Source organism: Macaca fascicularis, chromosome 3 (assembly GCF_037993035.2).
Source record: "Macaca fascicularis isolate 582-1 chromosome 3, T2T-MFA8v1.1".
Taxonomy (NCBI): domain Eukaryota; kingdom Metazoa; phylum Chordata; class Mammalia; order Primates; family Cercopithecidae; genus Macaca; species Macaca fascicularis.
Window position 1 is genome coordinate 145,606,896 of NC_088377.1, and position 20,795 is coordinate 145,627,690.

Below are 20,795 nucleotides of genomic sequence, written 5' to 3' on the forward strand. Positions count from 1 at the left end.
TAGAATGGCGATCATTAAACAGTCAGGAAACAACAGATGCTGGAGAGGACGTGGAGAAATAGGAATGCTTTTACACTGTTGGTAGGAGTATAAATTAGTTCAACCATTGTGGAAGACAGTGTGGTGATTCCTCAAGGATTTAGAGCTAGAAATACCATTTGGCCTGGCAATCCCATTACTGGGTATATACCCAAAGGATTATAAATCATTCTACTATAAAGACACATGCACACATATGTTTATTGCAGCACTATTCACAATAGCAAAGACTTGGAACCAACCCAAATGCCCATCAATGATAGACTGGATAAAGAAAATGTGGCACATATACATCATGGAATACTATGCAGCCATAAAAAAGAATGAATTCATGTCCTTTGCAGGGATGTGGATGAAGCTGGAAACCATCATTCTCAGCAAACTAACACAGGAACAGGAAACCAAACACCACATGTTCTCACTCAGAAGTAGGAGTTGAACAGTGAGAACACATGGACACATGGAGGGGGACATCACACACCAGGGCCTGTTGGTGTGGGGGGCTAGGGGAGGGATAGCATTAGGAGAAATACCTAATGTAGATGACAGGTTGATGGGTGCAGCAAACCACCATGGCAAGTGTATACCTATGTTACAAACCTGCATGTTCCACACATGTATCCCAAAACTTAAAGTATAATTTACACCAGGGCCTATCATGGGGAGGGGGGAGGGATTGCATTGGGAGTTATACCTGATGTAAATGACGAGTTGATGGGTGCTGATGAGTTGATGGGTGCAGCACAGCAACATGGCACAAGTATACATATGTAACAAACCTGCACGTTACGCACATGTACCCTAGAACTTAAAGTATAATAATAATAATAAATAAATTTTAAAAAATAAATAAATAAAATAAAATAAAAAAAGGAAAGAAAATATGGCACGCACACACATAACATAAAAGTTTTACATTTTGATGAAGTTCAGTCCTTCTGTTTTTTCTTTTGTGATTTGTTCTTTTGGTATCATTGCCTAAGAAATAATTGTCTAATCCAAGGTCATGAAATTTACTCCTGTTTTCTTCTAAGAGTTTTACAGTTTTAATGCTTACATTTAGGTCTATAGTCAACTTTGAATGAATTTTTGTGTAAGGTGTAAAGTAGGGATCCAACTTAATTTTTTTCCACATAAATACCCAGTTATCCCAGTACCACTTATTGAAAAGATTATTCTTTCTCCATTGAATTGTCTTGACACCCTTGTCAGAATCAGCTGACCATATACCTGTGGGTTTATTTCTGGGATCTCATTTCTATTCCACTGATCCATATGTCTATACTTATGCCATATTTATGCTGGTCTTGATTACTGTAGCTTTGCAGTAAGTTTTGAAATCGGTAAGTATGTGTTCTCCAACTTTGCTCTTCTTTTTAAGATTGTTTTTGCTATTCTGGGTTGCATGTATTTCCATATGAATATTAAGATCAGTTTATCAATTCCTGCAAAATAGATAGCTAAGACTTTGATAGGGATTGTGTTTAATAATTTTTTTAACTTACAAAGAGTGGCTTTTAGGTAATAGTCAATAAGCTTTTCTAGGCGAAGAAGTTTTTCAAGGACAGTCACTTTTAACTATTTTAATTGTTCCAAACGACTAAATATGGGGTATTTATTATCATTTTTAAATAACTTCATTCATTTTGAAGAAAAATTACATTAAATACATGCAAAACTGAATTTCAAAGGGTGTTCATGAATAAAGATGTGTGCTGCCGAGTAATCTACAGCACTCCTAGCAAGAACCAGTGCTCTCTAATCAGCAACTTTTTTTAAAGATAATTTTGCAAGAGTTTTTTTGCTTTTAAAGAAATCTGATTGCTAATTATTAAAAAGAGTACTACATAGCTCTAAGCACTAAGAAAGTGAGGAACAGATTGAAAGATGAATTTTCAGTGAATGAGAATTCAAAAAGCAACAACCGCACTTCAATCTGTTGGGGTAGGCTCTTCAAATGCCCCTTTATGGAAGTCTGATTGCCTGGGATTTCAGTTAGTAATACTGTCAAAGAAAAATATCTCACAATGCTTGCTCTTATGAGTTTGCATGCCTAACCCTTGCAAGTGATTTTTTTTTCCCTACTGCTCTTTCTTCTCCTCAATGCCTCTTTATCGCTTACCTCCAATTCCTCTTCCTTGAGGCCTCTCTTTTTTCTTTTTTTGGAATTTCATGTTTAGATTTTAAAAAGTATTTTAGGCTGTTCATGGTGTCTCATGCCTGTAATCCCAGCACTTTGGGAGCTTGAGGCAGGGAGACCACTTGAGGTCAGGAGTTCAAGACCAGCCTGGCCAACATGGCGAAACCCTGACTCCACTAAAAATACAGAAATTAGCCGGGCGTGGTGGTGCACACCTGTAATCCCAGCTACCCCGGAGGCTGAGGCAAGAGAATCACCTGAACCCAGGAGGCAGAAGTTGCAGTGAGCCATGATCCCACTGTACTCCACCCTGAGCGACAGAGTAAGACGTCTCAAAAAGTAAACAAATAAATAATTAAATAAAAGGTATGTTAAAATATAGTGAAAATACATTGTTACTTACATAATTTTTTCTACATCAAGATCACTGCCAACTGATTAACATCCTGCAAAAGTGCCAGGGTCCTGGCTGGGGAATATGGGGATCAGTTTGGATGAGCATGCTGATGTATGTCAAAACATGATGCTATCTGTCCACTGAGTCTCCAGCAAGACAGATTTAGGTGTAACATTTCCTAACAAAATGTTTTGGTACTTCTAAGACAAATTTTTCTTCAATAGAACTCAAGATTGAAGAGACAAATTTTTCTCTATGACAAACACTATTCTATAAACGAAATAACACTTAAATATATGCATCATAAATGTGAATTTTGCCAGCTGTAAGATGTCTTATCAGATGGCCACTTCATGGATTATATGAGGAAAATTTTAATTCCATGGTGGCAACTTTGGCGCACTTGGTTTGCTTCTGAATCAGCCACCTTCCTACACCATCAGAGAATCTATGTTCAGAGAAGAAAAGTCCTTTTAATATAACTGTATATGAAATATAAATAGCGGAATAAATCTAAAAAAAAAAAAGTAGCATTTTCCAAAACGAATATGTGATTTTTTTTTCTTATCTATTATTTTGAATTCTCTGACCCACTAGCCTCCCATGTATTATCCTAAATTACCAAAAGTTTAACACATGGAGATTTAACATGTTTGGGCTTTCTTTAAAAGGTAACACATTTGGCTGGGTGCTGTGGCTCACACCTGTAATCCCAGCACTTTGGGAGGCCGAGGCGGGCGGATCACGAGGCCAGGAGATCAATACCATCCTGGCTAACACGGTGAAACCCCGTCTCTGCTAAAAATACAAAAAAATGGCCGGGCGTGGTGGCGGGCACCTGTAGTCCCAGCTACTCAGGAGGCTGAGGCAGGAGAATGGCGTGAACCCGGGAGGCGGAGTTTGCAGTGAGCTGAGATTGCACCACTGCACTCCAGCCTGGGCGACAGAGTGAGACTCCGTCTCAAAAAAAAAAAAAAAAAAAAAAAAAAAAAAAAAAAACGGTAACACGTTCAGTTAAATACCCCTTTACCCACAGATACATTCACCATCATTGGTGTTACTGAAAGATTTAATCTGCTAGTTAGGTGTGTTTCTGAGAATATCCTTGTTTAGTCTGATTTGAAAAAACTCACACCTCTCCTTGGACTCTCCTTGCCACAAAACCCTTGTGGAAATTTTATTACAATAGTATACTTTCGCAAATAATTGGTATTTTAAGGCTTCTATATTTTTCTTAATTTGTAATTTGGTATTATTAAAGAACACACTCCATAACAATAGCTTTGAAACTGTTTTTGATTATGGCCCACATAAAAAATCCATTTTACCTTGCAACTCACTACACACACACAGGTGTGTGTTTGTGTGTGTGGTATGTCAAACAACAAAAGTTTTATGAAACAGTATTCACCCTTACCACATGCATGCATGCTGATATTTTCTATTCTATTTCTTTCCTTTTGTAAAGATGCTGGGTAATCTACCTAGCTGCTGATGTCACAGCTCAATAATGGTTCCCAACCTGCAGTTTGATCAACATTGTTCAGAGAAAAGACAGTCTTATCACAACAGAGTAATGCAAGAATAGGATCTTAGTTTGTCCCCTGATAACCCTAGCTTTGAATGAGACGCTACCCCATTTTGAGTAATCTCTAAGCCTTGCATTCTTTTCTATTTTCCTTCTTCTGTAATAATCTCACATGCCACCTACCACAGGTAAATACAAATATGCAAAGAGATAAGACAGCAATCCTATAGTAATATCAGTCACAGGCTTTTAAAAAAAAATCCTCCTCTGCAACATAACATTCTATAAAATTGGTGGTTATGTAATCAGCAATCAAGAGAAGGGCAAATATTGAAAAAGAAAGAGTCCCAAAAAAGCAAAACACAAATAGCATATAACAGTTTACAGTCTCTCTCTCTCTCTAGTCTTTTTATCCTCCGTCCTCCCTAATGCCAATTTTTTTTTTTTTTTTTTTTTTTTTTTTTGCCCAGTGGGTAGAATACAGTTGCCTTCTTTACCCTAATGTCTGCTTTCTTTCCCAGAAAGTTGCTTTTCTGTTAGACTCATGGCAGCCTTCCATGCAGTCTCTCCCCATTCTTGTCTAGCACTCTCTGAATAATGGAAGCTCTTTTATTCAGTCCTGGGCACTAGCTCTCACTTGACTTCTCACCCACTAATCAATCACTTATCGCCCAAGGATTCCCAGTAAACTCTGGCTCCCCTTCCTCCCCTGCCAGAACATCTTTTCAGCTTTCATCAAACAAAGGCACATGATTACATAGCCAACATAGACAAGAACAACACAAAACAAAGGAAGGGGTTTTGTGTTTTTTTAAGTTTATTTCATTGCAGACAACATAGAATTCTATTGGGTAGATATTATCTGCTGTATCAACTCAGCATAAGATAAAGATTTTATTTGGTTTACCCAGGGATTAGGTGAAATTAATTGAGCAATAGGGAATTCCCTGCCCCTGCTCTTGCTGGAGGAAAAGTCCCTTTAGTAGTTATGGCCTTTCTGTTTGACTGTACGTATATGGACCTTGCTAGTGAGGCTGTGTTATTTTTAATCTTCCATCTTACCACTTGTGAATTTTGTTAATTGCTTTTCCTTTTTCTACAATGAATCCTTCTTTTATTGTTACTCAGACACCCAAACTAAATAAAAAACCTGTAACTCAGAGTGGAGTAGAAGTATATCATCAGCTTCCTGTTCAAAACATGTTGTTTCAGCATTTGCCATATTATCTTTTTGGAATCCATACTTAATTATATTATTCCACCTAAAAATATTGGCTAGATAACTTTAATATCAGGTGGACAAAGCTCAAAAAGAGAATTAACCTATTTGGTCTTTTTGCTTTATTGTTTTTTTCCCATGATTTTAATTAATAGATATCCATATATATATTTTTCTAACATTATATAGTGGTATAAAAATAAAAGTGAAAATCAACTATTATTTTACCCCCTAGACATAACCACTGAAAACACTTTGGTATATAGTCATGGAGACATTTTATATATATATACATATATATATATATATGCATATATGCCTCACACATATTAATGCAATATTTTAGGAAATCTCAAAAGTAGTTGCCATTGAGTGATTAGAAATAATTTTTCTCCACTTCTTTACATTTTTCTCTGCTTTTTAGATTTTTGGTAATGTCTATGCATTGGTTGTAAGTCATAGTAAATGAAAATAAAAACATAAAAAGCCTAGCCAAGGAACCATGGCAAGGAGAGAGGTCATTTTGCTGGCAGAGCAGATGGATGGTAGGGGAGGTAGGGTGCTGGGGAAGGGGGAAGGAGTACAGGTAGGGTGGGGAGGGGTCTACAGAGGAAACAAGTTCTGACTAATGATACCTAATCCTCAGCTCCTGTTGTTGTTTGTTCAAAACTTTCATACTTGGGTACACCTTCATAGTCACTTTCAAATATATGTTTATATTTTCCAGGACTTCATAAGGGCTGATTAAAACAAACAAACAAACAACCTAGATCTTTTGCCAATGTCAAGAAGTGAGGAATAATTTAGAAGTATTTCCTTAACTTCTGCTGTTTGGATCATTATGAAAAATCTCTCTCATAGATAGGATGTAGCTGGCAGGAAAGATGTGATTATTATCTGTGTTCCCACCATCAGGCGCAGAAAGGAGGAAATGCACATGTCTCTGCAGGGCTAGGACTGCCTCCCCATAGACCACTATTTCAATGCAACTCTATTAAATTACACTCCTTCGCCAATCCCAGGAAACTCCCGTCTTTCCCTAATGAAGCATTTATCACCATCTCCACACTGAATCTACAACCCATGCCCTCTCCTGCACCCTCATATCTCAGCCCCATCCATCTCTTCTTCCCTTTGTTTTACTTTAGGAGGGAGGCTTGTTATATATTGCTTGTATAATGCTTTAATCATGGATTATGGCTTGCTTTACAGCTCCCTGAATGCCTTGGCAAGGTCTCTATATGAATAAAATTATTATTATTAAAGTCAATTAATCAGAGACACAATTCACTTTTCAGCATCTGACATCCCGAACACTTACTGATGCAGAAGTCTTTTTGCTTATCTCCAGTGTAGGGATATTTTTTGGAATCAGTGATATAGAACATAGTTCTACAGATTTCTTTAATTAGATTTGTACATATGTACAAATGCATTGACCTGTTAAGGATCAACAATTGACCAGCAGTGAAAAAAGATATGCTAATGAGTTTTTTTGTTGTTTGGTTTTGTTTTGTTTGAGACAGGGTCTCATTCTGTTGCTCCAGCTGGAGTGCAATGGTACAGTCATAGCTCACTGCAGCCTTGATTTCCCAGGCTCAAGCCATCCTCCCACCTTAGCCTCCCAAAGTGCTGGGATTACATGCATGAGCCACCGCACCCAGCCAACTGCTGAGTAATGATGTTTAGAAAGAGCTAGTAAGACTTATCACATAATTTACAAGCTATTTTTTTTTGAGATGGAGTCTCACCCTGTCACCAGGCTGGAGTGCAATGGCATGATGTCTGCTCACTGTAACCTCTGCCTCCTGGGTTCAAGCGATTCTCCTGCCTCAGTCTCCCAAATATCTGGGACTACAGGTGCGTGCCACCACGTCCAGCTAATTTTTGTATTTTTAGTAGAGATGGGGTTTCACCGCGTTGGCCAGGATGGTCTCGATCTCTTGACCTTGTGATCTGCCCGCCTTGGCCTCCCAAAGTGCTGGGATTACAGGTGTGAGCCACCGCACCTGGCCTACAAGCTATTTTTATTCATACTCAGCAAAAGAAACAAAGAAGCAGCAGCTCCCTGTGTAATTAGAATCTCTTATCTACCTTAATTTCTTTTGATAGGTTATCTGTCTGAAGTAATTATTTGATTTTTCTTCAGTAAACTTTTTGTTACAGCATACATAGTATATATACAGAAAAGAGCACAATTCACAATCATACTGCTCAATAATTTTCACAAAGAAAACACAAAGAAAAGGGCCTCCCAGATATTAAGCAAAAGAACATCACAACTCCTCAGAGGCCCCCTCATGCCACTCCCATTTACTACCCTTGCTCAAAAGTAATCCTGACTCCTGTCCCCAGAATAGTTTTGCCTGTTTTGGAACTTTGTGTACACACAATCACATAGGGTGTATTCTTTTGTGTCTGGCCAGTGATTTGTATTTTATGGTTCTTAGGTTTTTAAAATTTATCATCTATTAAGTATCTGCCATGAGGCAGGAATGATATTAAGGGAAGGGACTACAAAGAGTTAACACATACAGTCCCCACCCTTGATAATCTTTCAGTCCAGCAGGATGCCCGACATAGACACAGATGGGGACAGGTAAGTGTTAGCGGTTCTGCGAAGGAAGACAGTGGGGCTCGAGGAGACAGGGCTCAGTCCCACAGGGGCTCACAAGGTGGATAGAAAAGACTACCGAGACGCCCACCCTGATACCTATTATATGCCTTGAAGTTCTCTAAGGACTTGAATAAAGGATAGGAAGATATGGAATTGGTTGGACGAAATCATTCTGGAGGGCCTTCCTGGGTTGTTGCTGGGATCCTCTTTTTTCTTCCTTTTTTCTGGGTCATTTTCATTCTTCCTTTTTTAGTTTTTCCACACCCTTGACCTCCTCTACTCCCCCTTTCTCTTCTCTCAATTTTCCTCCCTCTCCCCTCTTCCTTGGTCTCCCTCCTATCAGAATCTGGAGATCCTCCTCCCACAACTGCCCTAGATCTTTCTTTCTGACCAGTCCTTGCTTCCAGGGTGAGAAGAGACGGGAGCTCTAAGCCTCTACAGCTGTGCTGCCCACAGGCTCTACCTACTTGCCTACCCACTGAGTTTTCTTATGGGTAGTGGGCCCATGGCACTTCTGGCAGCCGAGGGTTGAGCAGGTGGAAAGAACAGATAAAAGGAAGGATAGATGTGGGTGGAGGATGGACAGAGAGGACGAGCAAAACCATTTCAACCAATTCTTTTTGGTGTTCCACTTTGAGTCCTTCAGTCAATAGAATTGAGTTTCACCGATTTAATATTTTTTGTACTCCTTGTACCACCACCAAGTACTATTCAATTTCAGATGTCAAGGTGGAGTGGATGTGGTTTTACTCTGTTGTTTTGCTTTGGCTCCAGCAAATCCATCTTTCTCTTTGAGAACCCAAAAGGTGGTTTGTGGTGATTGCTTGTCCACTGAGAAGACGCTGCTCTTGTATCCCCTGCCAGAGGGATGCTCTCTGTTCAGTGTCAATAGGAGACCATTTAAAACACCAGCAAGGGATCTTGTTTCATCATTATGCCAAGAATCCCCAGCCTGTATTTCTTTTTCATCTGATTCCGACAGGGTGGTTTTTGTATCTTACCCATTGGCTGCCTAAATTGGAGACTTGGCTGAAAATACACTGGCTGAAGTTCAATCCAGACAAGATGAATGCCCAGGGTGGGTAAACTATAGAAATTGGAAGAGATAGCCCTAGTACCTCTTTTCATGGGATTTTTCCATAAGGGGATGTTGGAGTTTCAAGGGACAGAAAGTGACCATCATTTGGCAAGTGTTACGTAATATTAAGAGGCAGAGTAGTGAGATGGGGAACATCCAAGAGCTTTGCATCAAACAATCTGAGTTTAAATCCTGGCTGCATCAACTGGCTGGGGGACCTTGAAGCCTATTCTGTCTGTCATTTGGGGTGGTAGCGCAGGCCTCAAAGGTGGTGAGCTGCAATCAGTGAGATCCAGGTGCTTGGCACAGCTCTCTCCATGAGTTGTGTCTTTATAGCTCTTGGAGAGGATTCTGTTTTAAAACCAGAGGATCCTCTGGTGTAAAATGCCAGGGTTTGCCAATGTCAGTGCTCTGTGATAAAAAGCATTTTGGAGGTCAGATTTCACAAGAGGCATGGTTGAAACTAAAATTTTAAATCTCCAATTTGCTTGTGAATGAATACATCTTATGGAGTGCCAGATCAAAGGCCTACTGATCCCATCAACTCTTCAACATGTAGATTCTGTGTGAGGATCAATGATCCTACCTCAGTATCCAAGTCTTGGATAATAGACTGGCTGCGAGTTCATTTAGAGACCTAAGGTGCTTATTGTTAAATACAAGGAAAGCTTGATTTATGATGTCTGGAACTTCCTAAAGAGGTTCTTTGTGCTTCTTTGAGTTGAGAATTCCAATAAAATCAGAAAAAACAACTTAACCAATATGGCAGCTCAAATATCCAAGTCCCATTCTAAGATAAAAACCATTGAATAAGAAGCAATACCCTGGCCAGTCGCAGTGGCTCACCCTTGTAATCCCAGCACTTTGGGAGGCTGAGGCAGGTGGATCACCTGAGGTTGGGAGTTTGAGACCAGCCCAACCAACGTGGTGAAACCCCATCTGTACTAAAAATACAAAAATTAGCCAGACATGGTGGTGCACACCTGTAATCCCAGCTACTCAGGAGGCTAAAGCAGGAGAATGGCTTGAACCTGGGAGGCAGAGATTGCAGTGAGCCGAGATCACACCACTGTATTCCAGCAGAGTGAGACTCCATCTCAAAAAAAAAAAAAAAAAAAGAATCAATACCCTATAGATATTGATAGATATATTTAATAGAGGGTAAGTGATGATAGGGTGCTGAGGTTATTTGCTGATTAGTGTCTTAAAGGATATATGAGAGAATTACATGTGTATCTTGTGTGTGAATGAAAGTGCAATATCCTTCTTATGCTATAAAGTATTTATTTATACCTGGAGCCATGCCTTGTGTTGTAGTTAGAGACGGGAAAACACACAGTGCCTATTCCAAAGGCGGCCACAATCTAGTATTTGAAATCCAGGCTCCTCAGTGCGGTTTTCACATGTGATGGAAAAGTTTCTTCAAGGAAGAACATCTTTGAAGTTATAGTAGAAAATAAGATGTGAGGCCAAAACAATTGATTTCCCTTTTTTTTTCTTATATGCTACATAAGGAAATCCTCTTAGCTCTACCCTGAAAATATGACTGGACTCTATCTACTTCTCACTACCCCTCCTGCTACCACTCAAGACGATGCCATCATCATCTCTCACTGGGAATAGCCTCCTAACTAGGCCCCCCACTATACTCTATTCTAGACACAGCAGTCCAGTGATTCTTTTAAATAGCACCACTCCTGCATTCAAGGCCCTATGCTCACTAGGAGTAAAAATCTAAGTCCTCACAATATGAGATCTGAGCTCATATTCCCTCTCTGGCCTCATCTCTCACCTCGCCTTGACCACTCTGTTTTACTCCACTGACCTCCTTACTGCTCTCAGATCCCCCATCCTCTCAGCTACACTACCCCAGGACATTTGCACCAGTTCTCCTCTTAGCGTGGACCATCCTTCCTCCATAAAGCCACGTGACTAATGTCTCTTGATCTTTAAACTTTTATTCAATTGTCGCAATGAGGCTTACCTTTACCACAGTATTTTAAATCATCAAACCCCCCCCCCACACACACCACCCCAACTCTGGTACTCTGATACTCTTAACTTTTATATTTCCATTATTGACTTACTGCTCTACATTTGTGTGATTTACTTTCCATTATGGTTATTGTTTGTTCTTTGTTCCCTTCCACTAGAATGTAAACTCCATTTTTGTTATTTTATTCACTAGTCTATTCTAATCACTGGGAACACTTAACAACACATATTTATTAAATGAATAAATTAATCACATAACCAGGATAGAAAGATACCTTAGAAATAATCTGATCTCCAACTTGATACCTCAGATTTTTCAGGATGCATCTAATATACAAACCAAGGACAATCTATACTCATGTGCTCTAAATTCAGGTATGCAAAGAATGGGCTTCTTGGCAATTGATTTATTTACAAAGTTCAACTCAATTTCGACCAGTACTCCTAAAATTATCTGTGGTGAAGAAATTTAAAAAATTCAATCTGCCATGAAGCAAGACTTTTATATGTTACAATAATGATGAATTTCTAGAAAACCAAAATTTAAAAGTACACATACAAAAATAATTAATGATAATATATAATGTATGTGTATTAGGTTCAGTAGTTATGTAACTACTCTGTCAAACTGCTATACAAATTTGGAACACTTTCAATTTCTTTTCTTATGGCATGGTGGGCGAGTAATGACAGCTGGAGAAACACATTGAGGAGCATGTCCAGTCTTGACTTTGGAGCTCACGCTTCAATTGTGCCCTTACCAGACTGTCAATACCGCCCTCTCATGCCCTCAATTTAACAGGGTTGTCCTATGCACTTTGCTAATTGTTCTGTCCACAGTGTCTTTCTGGAGGAGACTTCGAGAGCCTTCCTTTGGAATTCTTGCAAATTCTAGTTTTTCAGAAGCCCAGTGAGTTGACCTTCGGAATGTGAGGATAAAGCCTTAGCCTTCCAAAGTTGCTTATTTCTTCTCTTTATTTTATATGTTATTGTATTCACTCTTACTAAGAAACATATTTCTTAAAATGTAACAAGCTTAATACAGCTTGTATGTATAATACCTGGGGACATCTAAAAATAAATCTAGAATTTTATTAATATGTATGAATGAAGTGAAAAATGTATTTCTCTTATCTCACAGCAGTTGAGTCTATTGCCTGGATACAGTAATAAGAAGAATTGTATCCATAAAAAAGATGTGACCATTTAATGTTTTGGGGGAGGAAGTTGAAATAGAATTTGGAAATAAGAAAGTAGTAAACTCATATTTCTCTAGACATTTTAAAAATATGATACATGCAAAAAGAGTTCACATTTTAGCATGTTGTAATTTCTTCTCTGAAAAATATCCTGACTGACGATGTGTGATGTTACCAAGCATTTGTTTTCAGTTTATGTACAGGATTCTCCATGGAGATATGTCCATAACATGAAGGCATCCAATATAGAAAATGACATGCAATGCCTTTATTCTTCCAGTTTAATTAATGCTATGACAACCACTTGGCAGAGACTGTGGTGAAGAGGAGGCCTCTGTAGGGAACTGCAAGTTATAAGCAGTAAGGAGACTGTCAAACTGTTATTGGGACCCAATGTATGGAAACCCAAAGCTTTTTTAGCAGCTTCACTGGAGATAAATTCCAAGGAGAACAAGTAACTCAAAAAATTCGGTTGTTTAGTCTAACAAAAGGAAAGTTGATAGTGGTAGGAATCATATTTTTAGAATGCATTCTGCATATATAGAAAATGGTTTCCCGGCCGGGCGCGGTGGCTCAAGCCTGTAATCCCAGCACTTTGGGAGGCCGAGACGGGCGGATCACGAGGTCAGGAGATCGAGACCATCCTGGCTAACACATGAAACCCCGTCTCTACTAAAAATACAAAAAAAAAAAATTAGCCGGGCGAGGTGGCGGGCGCCTGTAGTCCCAGCTACTCGGGAGGCTGAGGCAGGAGAATGGCGTAAACCCGGGAGGCGGAGCTTGCAGTGAGCCGAGATAGCGCCACTGCACTCCAGCCTAGGCGACAGAGCGAGACTCCGTCTCAAAAAAAAAAAAAAAAAAGAAAATGGTTTCCCAAATTTATATAAAAAAAAAATTCTGGCCAGGCGCAGTAGCTCACGCCTGTAATCCCAGCACTTTGGGAGGCTGAGGAGGGCGGATCACAAGGTCAGGAGATCGAGACCATCCTGGCTAACATGGTGAAACCCCGTCTCTACTAAAAGTACAAAAAAATTAGCCAGGCATCGGGGCGGGAGCCTGTAGTCCCAGCTACTCAGGCGGCTGGGGCAGGAGAATGGCGTGAACCCAGTGGCGTGAGCCGAGATTGTGCCACTGCACTCCAGCCTGGACGACAGAGTGAGACTCTGTCTCAAAAAAAAAAAAAAAAAAAACCACCTAAACCTACCCACGCTGTGTGTGTTCACAATGCCCTGAGTGCTTTGAGAAATTCAATATTACTTCTTCCCTGCAAGGGTGATTGATTGAGCCCCATGGCTGTACTGGGTACAGTGGTGAACAAGACAAAGTCCCAGCTGCCACTGAGTGAGCCAGGGGGACAGATAAGCAACTCGTCAGATACAGAATAGGTGGACAATGAGAAAGACTGGGAAAAAATAAAACACTTAGGACTAGAGAGCAACGTGGGGGTGTCATTACAGTCAGGGGAATCAGGGAAGGCCTCTTTGATGTTTGGACTGAGACCTAAGTGAAAGGAGGAAATGGGCCACCAGGAAGAGTGTTCCAGACCAGGAGAGAGCTAGGGCAAAGGACCAACGCCCACGCCTGTTTGCTGAGCTTGAGAAAGAGCAGGAGACCAGTGTGATGGAGCACAGGGAGCAGGTGGAAGGTGGCAGGAAGGGAAGTGAGGGAGGAGCCAAGAGCCCATCTTTGCAGGACCTCATGAGGGTTCCCAACTCTATGAAACCAAGGCCCACTTTAGATAACTAATATTTCCCAATGGCCCTTTTATTCATTTATTTATTTATTTATTTATTTATTTATTTATTTATTTATAGAGATGCTTATAGAAGTTTCATTTGTAATAATTAAATGATAGAAACAACTCAAATGTATTCTGGGATAATTCAGTTTGTGGTAAAACCTTATAAAAATTTGTGTTTATGTATAAAATGGAGTTAGGATCTAGGCTCAGATCATAATTAATAGGACTTTCAAAAGTCTTGCTGGACCTAGGACAATTTTTCATTGTGTGAGACTTCTGAGCATTGTGTAACAGCTGGCGTTCCTGACCCCACCTGTTAAAGGCCAGGAGGACCTCCACAGCTCTCCCATAAACCCTCAGCAGACATCATCTTCTTGAAAGCCATGGTGATTGGCTGTGATGGAGTCTGGGTTTTATGAGACGGTGTTGGTGAGTTTAGAGCATTGCTATCGATCAGTGCTGTTCCATAGAACTCTATGCAAGGACGAAAATGTACTGAAATTACCCCTCCAACAGGTAGCTGCTAGCCACAGGTTGCACAAGGACTTGAATTGTGGCAAGACTGAGGAACTAAATTTCTAATTTAATTTAATTTCAATTTATTTAAGTTTAAATATCCATGTGGCTAGTGGCTGCCATGTTGGACAACACAGCTACAAACTATAAATATAGATCCCTAACAACCGGTTTTTTTCTCTTGCTCCTTTGCCACCCCTTTTTACTTTCATGGCCATTTCTTTTTGATTCTGCTGATTTGAAAAGCCACCTCCTTGGAAATGTCGGACTCGGAGCACTGCACCAACACTTACTTAAGGGCTGATAAATATATAATGGTGGCTTCCCTGAATTCCTTATATCTGGTTACAGCTGGGAATAAGCCCCTTTCACTTGATAATACCCAGTGTCCCTTACCAAATACTGGGCTAACAGTGACTGGGGCAGTTACCCAGAAAACCGAATGCCTGAATGCAGAAGTGCCTCTTACCTACAGACAGGGACTGAAGTATCCCAGCAACTTGAGCTTTACAAGACCAAGTTCCAGCACAGTGAGGGCAGAGGTGAGAGAAGAAATAACAGGGAAAATTAAAAGAGAGCTGATGTGGTTGGGCTGTGTCCCCACCCAAACCTCATCTTGAACTGTAGCCTCCAGAATCCCCATGTGTCATGGGAGGGACCTGGTGGGAGGTAATTGAATCATGGGGGCAGATTTTTCCCATGCTGTTCTGGTAATAGTGAATAAGTCTCATGAGATCTGATGCTTTTATAAAGGGCAGTTCCCCTGCACATGCTCTCTTGCCTGCCGCCACATAAGACGTGCCTTTGTTCCTCCTTCTCCATCTGCCGTCATTGTGAGGCCTCCCCTAGCCATGGGGAACTGTGAGTTTATTAAACGTTTTTCTTTATAAATTACCCAGTCTTGGGTATATATTTATTAGCAGCGTGAGAACAGACTAATGCAAGAGTAAAAGGAGCCAAGAGAGGATTCAGGAATGATCCATGAGTACAGTTTAACCTGGAGCCGAGTGAGGGAAGGCTTTAACAGTACAGTAGGATCGAAACCAGGGGACAAAGTTATCTTGCTACATGAGTGGTAGAATCCCAGTTAGCTGAGGCTCCTCTGCCAACCAGACCTGACCCTCAGTCTTCCTGAAGAAGAAAGCGTTTCTTGCCCCCTCCAGTTTTTGCTTACCATTTTCCCTTCAAATCGTACCAGTTCTTCAGTGCCTAGGTCACAAGTCACCATGTTTCTTCTAGGCCTTCCCACTCCTCCACCCTGTGTGCCTCTATCACAGCACTCATCCCAACCAGCTGCAATCAAGCCTCCCCAGAACCTCTAGTGGGGATGGCCTTCTCCTTTCCTGAACCCCCTCAGCACTTCCTTGGTCACGACACAACATGGCTGTGTGCATCCTGGTCCATCTCCTTCACTAGAGGAAGCACCGACAGCCAAGGATAGGGTCTCATGCATTTATGTATCCCCTGCACAGAGCCTGGCCAAGGTGGGTGCCTGATGAACTTGGGTGTATTAGAATCTAGTTACTTTTCTCCTTAACAAAGAAGAGAGTCTGTATGTTGGGCATAACAATAGCCCCCCAAAAAACATCCACCTCCTATTCTCCCAAACCTGTGAATGTGTTGCCACGAACGGCAAGAGCGACTTCGCAGATGTGATTAAGTATTTTGAAATAGGGGGATTATCCTGGTGGGCCCAATGTAATTACAAGGTTCTTACAAGGAAAGGAAGAGGCAGAAGACAACAGAAGTGGGACCAGAGACAGGGATTTGAAGACGCTATGCTCCTGTGTTTGTAGATGAAGGAAGGGGCTAAAGCAGGGAATGCAGACAGCTCCTAGAAGCTGGAAAAGTCAAGGAAACCATCTCCCCTAGAGCCTCCAGAAGGAACTCAGGCCTACCAACACATTGATCTTCAGCTCAGTGAAACCCATTCCAGACTTCTTATCTCCAGAGCTGTAATATCACAGCTGTGTATCGCTTTAAGCCACTAGCTTTGTGATTTGTTACAGCAGCAATAGTCGAGTAATATTCCCTGACTGCCCTTCAGCTGCCAGAAGCCTCTCTCTTTGGGCCACTTGAGCCCTAGGGCAGCCTCAAGGAGCACGACTTTGAAGTCCATGATTGCCCTTTAAACAATGAGGATGTTCTCCGTCTTTCTAAATGTGTCCACAGGCTGTGCAAGGTGGCTCGTGCACTTTGGGAGGTCGAGGTGGGTGGATTGCTTTGAGGTCAGGAGTTCGAGACCAACCTGACCAACATGATGAAACTCCATCTTTACAAAAAATACAAATTAGCTGGGCATGGTGGTGGGTGCCTATAATCCCAGCTACTCAGGATGCAGGCTGAGGTAAGAGAATCGCTTGAACCCAGGAGGCAGAGGTTGCAGTGAGCCAAGATCATGCCACTGCACTCCAGCCTGGGCAATAGAGCAAGACCCTGTCTCAAATAAATAAATAAATAAATAAATATCTCCACAGAAGCAGAGGCCACTTCCCACCCTACCATCATAGGGACCAGGGCTTTCCTCAAGGGAGGAAAGTACCACTTAAGGAAAGCCTATATTTGATAATGAATTGTTTTTATTTAATACATTGATAAACACAGAAATGTTTTTACACTGTGTATCCTGAGTCTGGGCAGAGGTGGAACCTTCCTAGGGCAGCCTGTGGAGGTGCCAGGGAGCAAGCAGTTTTCTGCAGAGGAGCTGGGCACCCCCTCAGCACTATCTGTCTGTCAAGGCAGCTCTCACAGACTCGGTGTGCTCCTGGCATTCCCTGAGTCCCATCACCATTGATCGTTCCTGCCTGTCCAGTGGCCCTCTTTCCTGCTGGAGTGTGCGCCTTGTGGGCATACGTTCCAAGTCTGATTTGGTGCTGCGTCTCCAGGCTCAGCACAGTGCCTTGCTCACAGTGGGCGCTGGACACCTATATGGAATGAATGAAGCCACTACCAGGTACATTGCCTAGAAGGAAAGAACTATTCGAAACTAAAGCCCACAGGCAGCTTAGGAAAGTAGGTGCACCGGTTGGGTCCCTCACTCAGGTGCCTGGCTGTCAGCCTTCGCACAGGGGTTCTCAGTATTGGCAGTATGTTGGAATTGCCTGGAAAGCTTTAAAATATTGCTGTCTCAGAGATTCTCATTTAATTGGACCAGGGTATAGTTTGGGCTTGGGTTTTTTTAAGTTTCCCAAGTGAGTCTAATATTAAGCCAAAGTTGAAAAACATCGCTCTGCATCAACTTCCCTTGCACTGAGGAAAGTTTTTGTTGTCATTTGTTTTTATCACCTAGAACCTCAAACTCATCTGAACCTCTTGTTCTTAGATAATGAAAATAGATACCCTTTGCTATTTACTATTGCTATGCACTATTCTAAGCACTTTGTGAGTAATAACTCAATCCTCAAGCAGTTCCATGAGGTGGCTGCTATTATTCCTTTTTGTTTCTTTCAGACAGGGTCTCACTCTGTCACCCAGGGGGTGTGCAATGGCATGATCACAGCTCACTGCAGCCTCAACCTTTCTAGCTCAAGCAATCCTCCCACTTCAGCCTCCTAAGTAGCTGGGACTACAAGTGTGCACTATCATGTCTGGATAATATTTTTATGTTTTGAAGAGACGGAATTTCACCATGTTGCCCAGGCTGGTCTTAAACTCCTGGGCTCAAGCAATCCTCCTGCCTCGGCCTTCCAAAATGTTGGGATTACAGATGTGAGCCACCACACCTGGCCTATTCTTTCTTAATAGAGGGGAAATTGATAAGAAAGGTAACTTTGCTCATAGATGGTAAGCAGTAGAGTTGAGATTTGAACGTAGACAATCTGACTACAAAGACCCATGGTCTTAAATACCTAGTTCCACTGGGAAAGGTAGGAGGGATTTCAGGACTCTACCTCAGAGTAATGGCTACCCATTTGCCTGCCCTCCAGCTCAGCAAATTGTTCTCTGACTGGCCTTGTTACAGTAGGTAGCTAGTCAGGTATAAGCAGGGCAGGAGAGGAGTGTTGGGCGACCATCACGTGATGGTCAGGCGGTTGTTAACTGCTTCTCAAAAGTAATAATTGGTCACAGCCGGCACCAGGGGAAGGCAGGCTCCACATGAGAAGAAAACGCCTGAAATTGGATAGCAGATTCCCAATAAGATCGCAGAAGTATGCCAGCATATAAAACCCCAAGTCAAGAGGTCAGGCTGTGCACTTGGCTTTTTAAGTTGCTTGCATTGCCCTCTTCCAAGTTATACTTTCTTTGCTTTCCTTCCCTTCCTTTTCTTACTGTTCCAAGATTTTTAAATATATTTCCACTCCTGCTCTGAAACTTACCTCGATCTCTTCTTCTGTCTTATGCCCCTCAGTCGAATTCTTTCTTCTGAGGAGGCAAGAATTGAGGTTGCTGCAGATCTGTATTCACCGCCAGTAACTCGGAGCTCTTCCACCCCTCACAACCTTAGTCCCTGGTGTCTGTGCCACTGCCTTGGTCACCAGTCTAGGGAAAATATTATGACCATGAGCTTTAGATGGCTATGGTTACAAACCCAGCTCCACCGCACCTGGCTGTGAGGGTCGGCTTCTTCATTTAAATGATAGCAATAATATTTTCCTTGCTAGAAAGATTCACTCTGGCTGAAGGTTAGGGAGAGGAAAATCATTTCAGAATTGAGCCTCAGTCAAATCTGCACGATCTCCCTCCTGTCAGGGTTCTAACTGAGGTCCGAGGGGAGTCGGTGGGCGAGTGGCGGGTGGCTGGAAAGACACTTGAGGAATCGTACACAGTTTTGACATGGCTTTACTCTCCCTGGGCTTAAGTGAGCCATATGTATAGTGTTAGCAGGGTAATTATACCTTTTACAGACAATAGTGGCTCAAGCCAAGCACGAGCTCACATGGGTGATCATCTAATGGGCTTCACATGGCGTGGTTACGTAACATGAGGGGTTGTGCGCCTGAACTCCAAACCTACTGAACCATGCAGCACCGGAAGGCAGCCTTGGCCTACTCCTGACTAAAGTGAAGCCATTTTCCTTACACCTCCCTTCGCCCTTCTGCCAGGAGTTAGCAAATTTGAGTGGGAGGGCTCACAGGTAAATGTGGCATCCAGGAGGGGAGGTCTGATATCCTTTCTGGTTCCTCTGCTCTCCTCTGGGTCCCCCCTGTCCTAAAGATGACCTTTGTCTTTGTTCACCGGACATTCATATCCTGTGAAGTTTGTGGTGCCTGTTATATCCTCAGTCTTGAAGCCCCCAGGCTCAACAGCCACTCTATTTGCCACAGACTGCTGGGTCTCCTTGGAGCTGTGCACCTCTCATCTGCTGTCTCCATACCATCCTGGAATGAGAGCACGGTCTGCAAGGCTACACTTGTGCCCACTCCCTCAGACAGTTTTCTTGTCATTTTGAACCTACCTATAGGAAGCCCATGAGGATCAGCTCTTTCACAGGTGTTGACCACTTTGCTATGTCCTCGGAAATTCTTCAAAACATAAAGCTATGCTTTGGTGAAAGAAAGGAAAGGAGGGAGGTGGGGAGAAAGAGAAGGACTGAGAAGAGGAATAAAGGAAGGAAATCCCTCCTCCCACTCTAGGATTTTCCTAAAAGTCCCCGTTTGTTTCTCACTCATACCCCACCATCCCCTGAAGATTTCCTTCATGAAATTGAGAGGATGTGAGGAAGGACTAAGAAACCCACCTTGGATTTCTTGCCTTTTACTTCCCCTCTGTCCTTCTCAACCACCACCTAACCCCATGGCACCCATTCTCACCCCCTATTAACTCACCTACCCCACCCCCATGTATTCTCTTTTTATAATAGGAGAGGAAGTCAAGAAACTCCTCTTCATCATAATCTTCCACTTTCTGAGTGTCATCTTCCTCCTCTGTCCCAGGAAAGAGAGGAAAACTATCAGGAGCATTTCCAAAATTAATACCCCAGTTGCAGAGGTTACTTTTGCATGATCCCACATGGATAGAATATGAATCAGCATGTGCAGGTTAAAGGGAGAAAAACATGTGGTTCAATAGAAGATGTAATTTGTAATAGATCTGGCCAGAGGGGAAATGGATTATATAGGTAGGTGGGTGACTATGAATGAGGCAGTCAGACCATGCCTAGTCAACTCCTGAGCAGACTGAGTGTAGATTCACCCATTGGATAGCTCAATCAAGGTCTCATAACTAAATCATATAGCCGATTTAGTTATAAGAGACCTTGGAGGACATTTATGCCAACCATTTATAACTAAATCGACTATGAGCAACAAGATTGTAGGGCACAGGCATTCAGCCCCAGCTGCGCAGTAGAACTCCAAGTCTTGAGCTCCACTCCAAGAGCTTCTAAC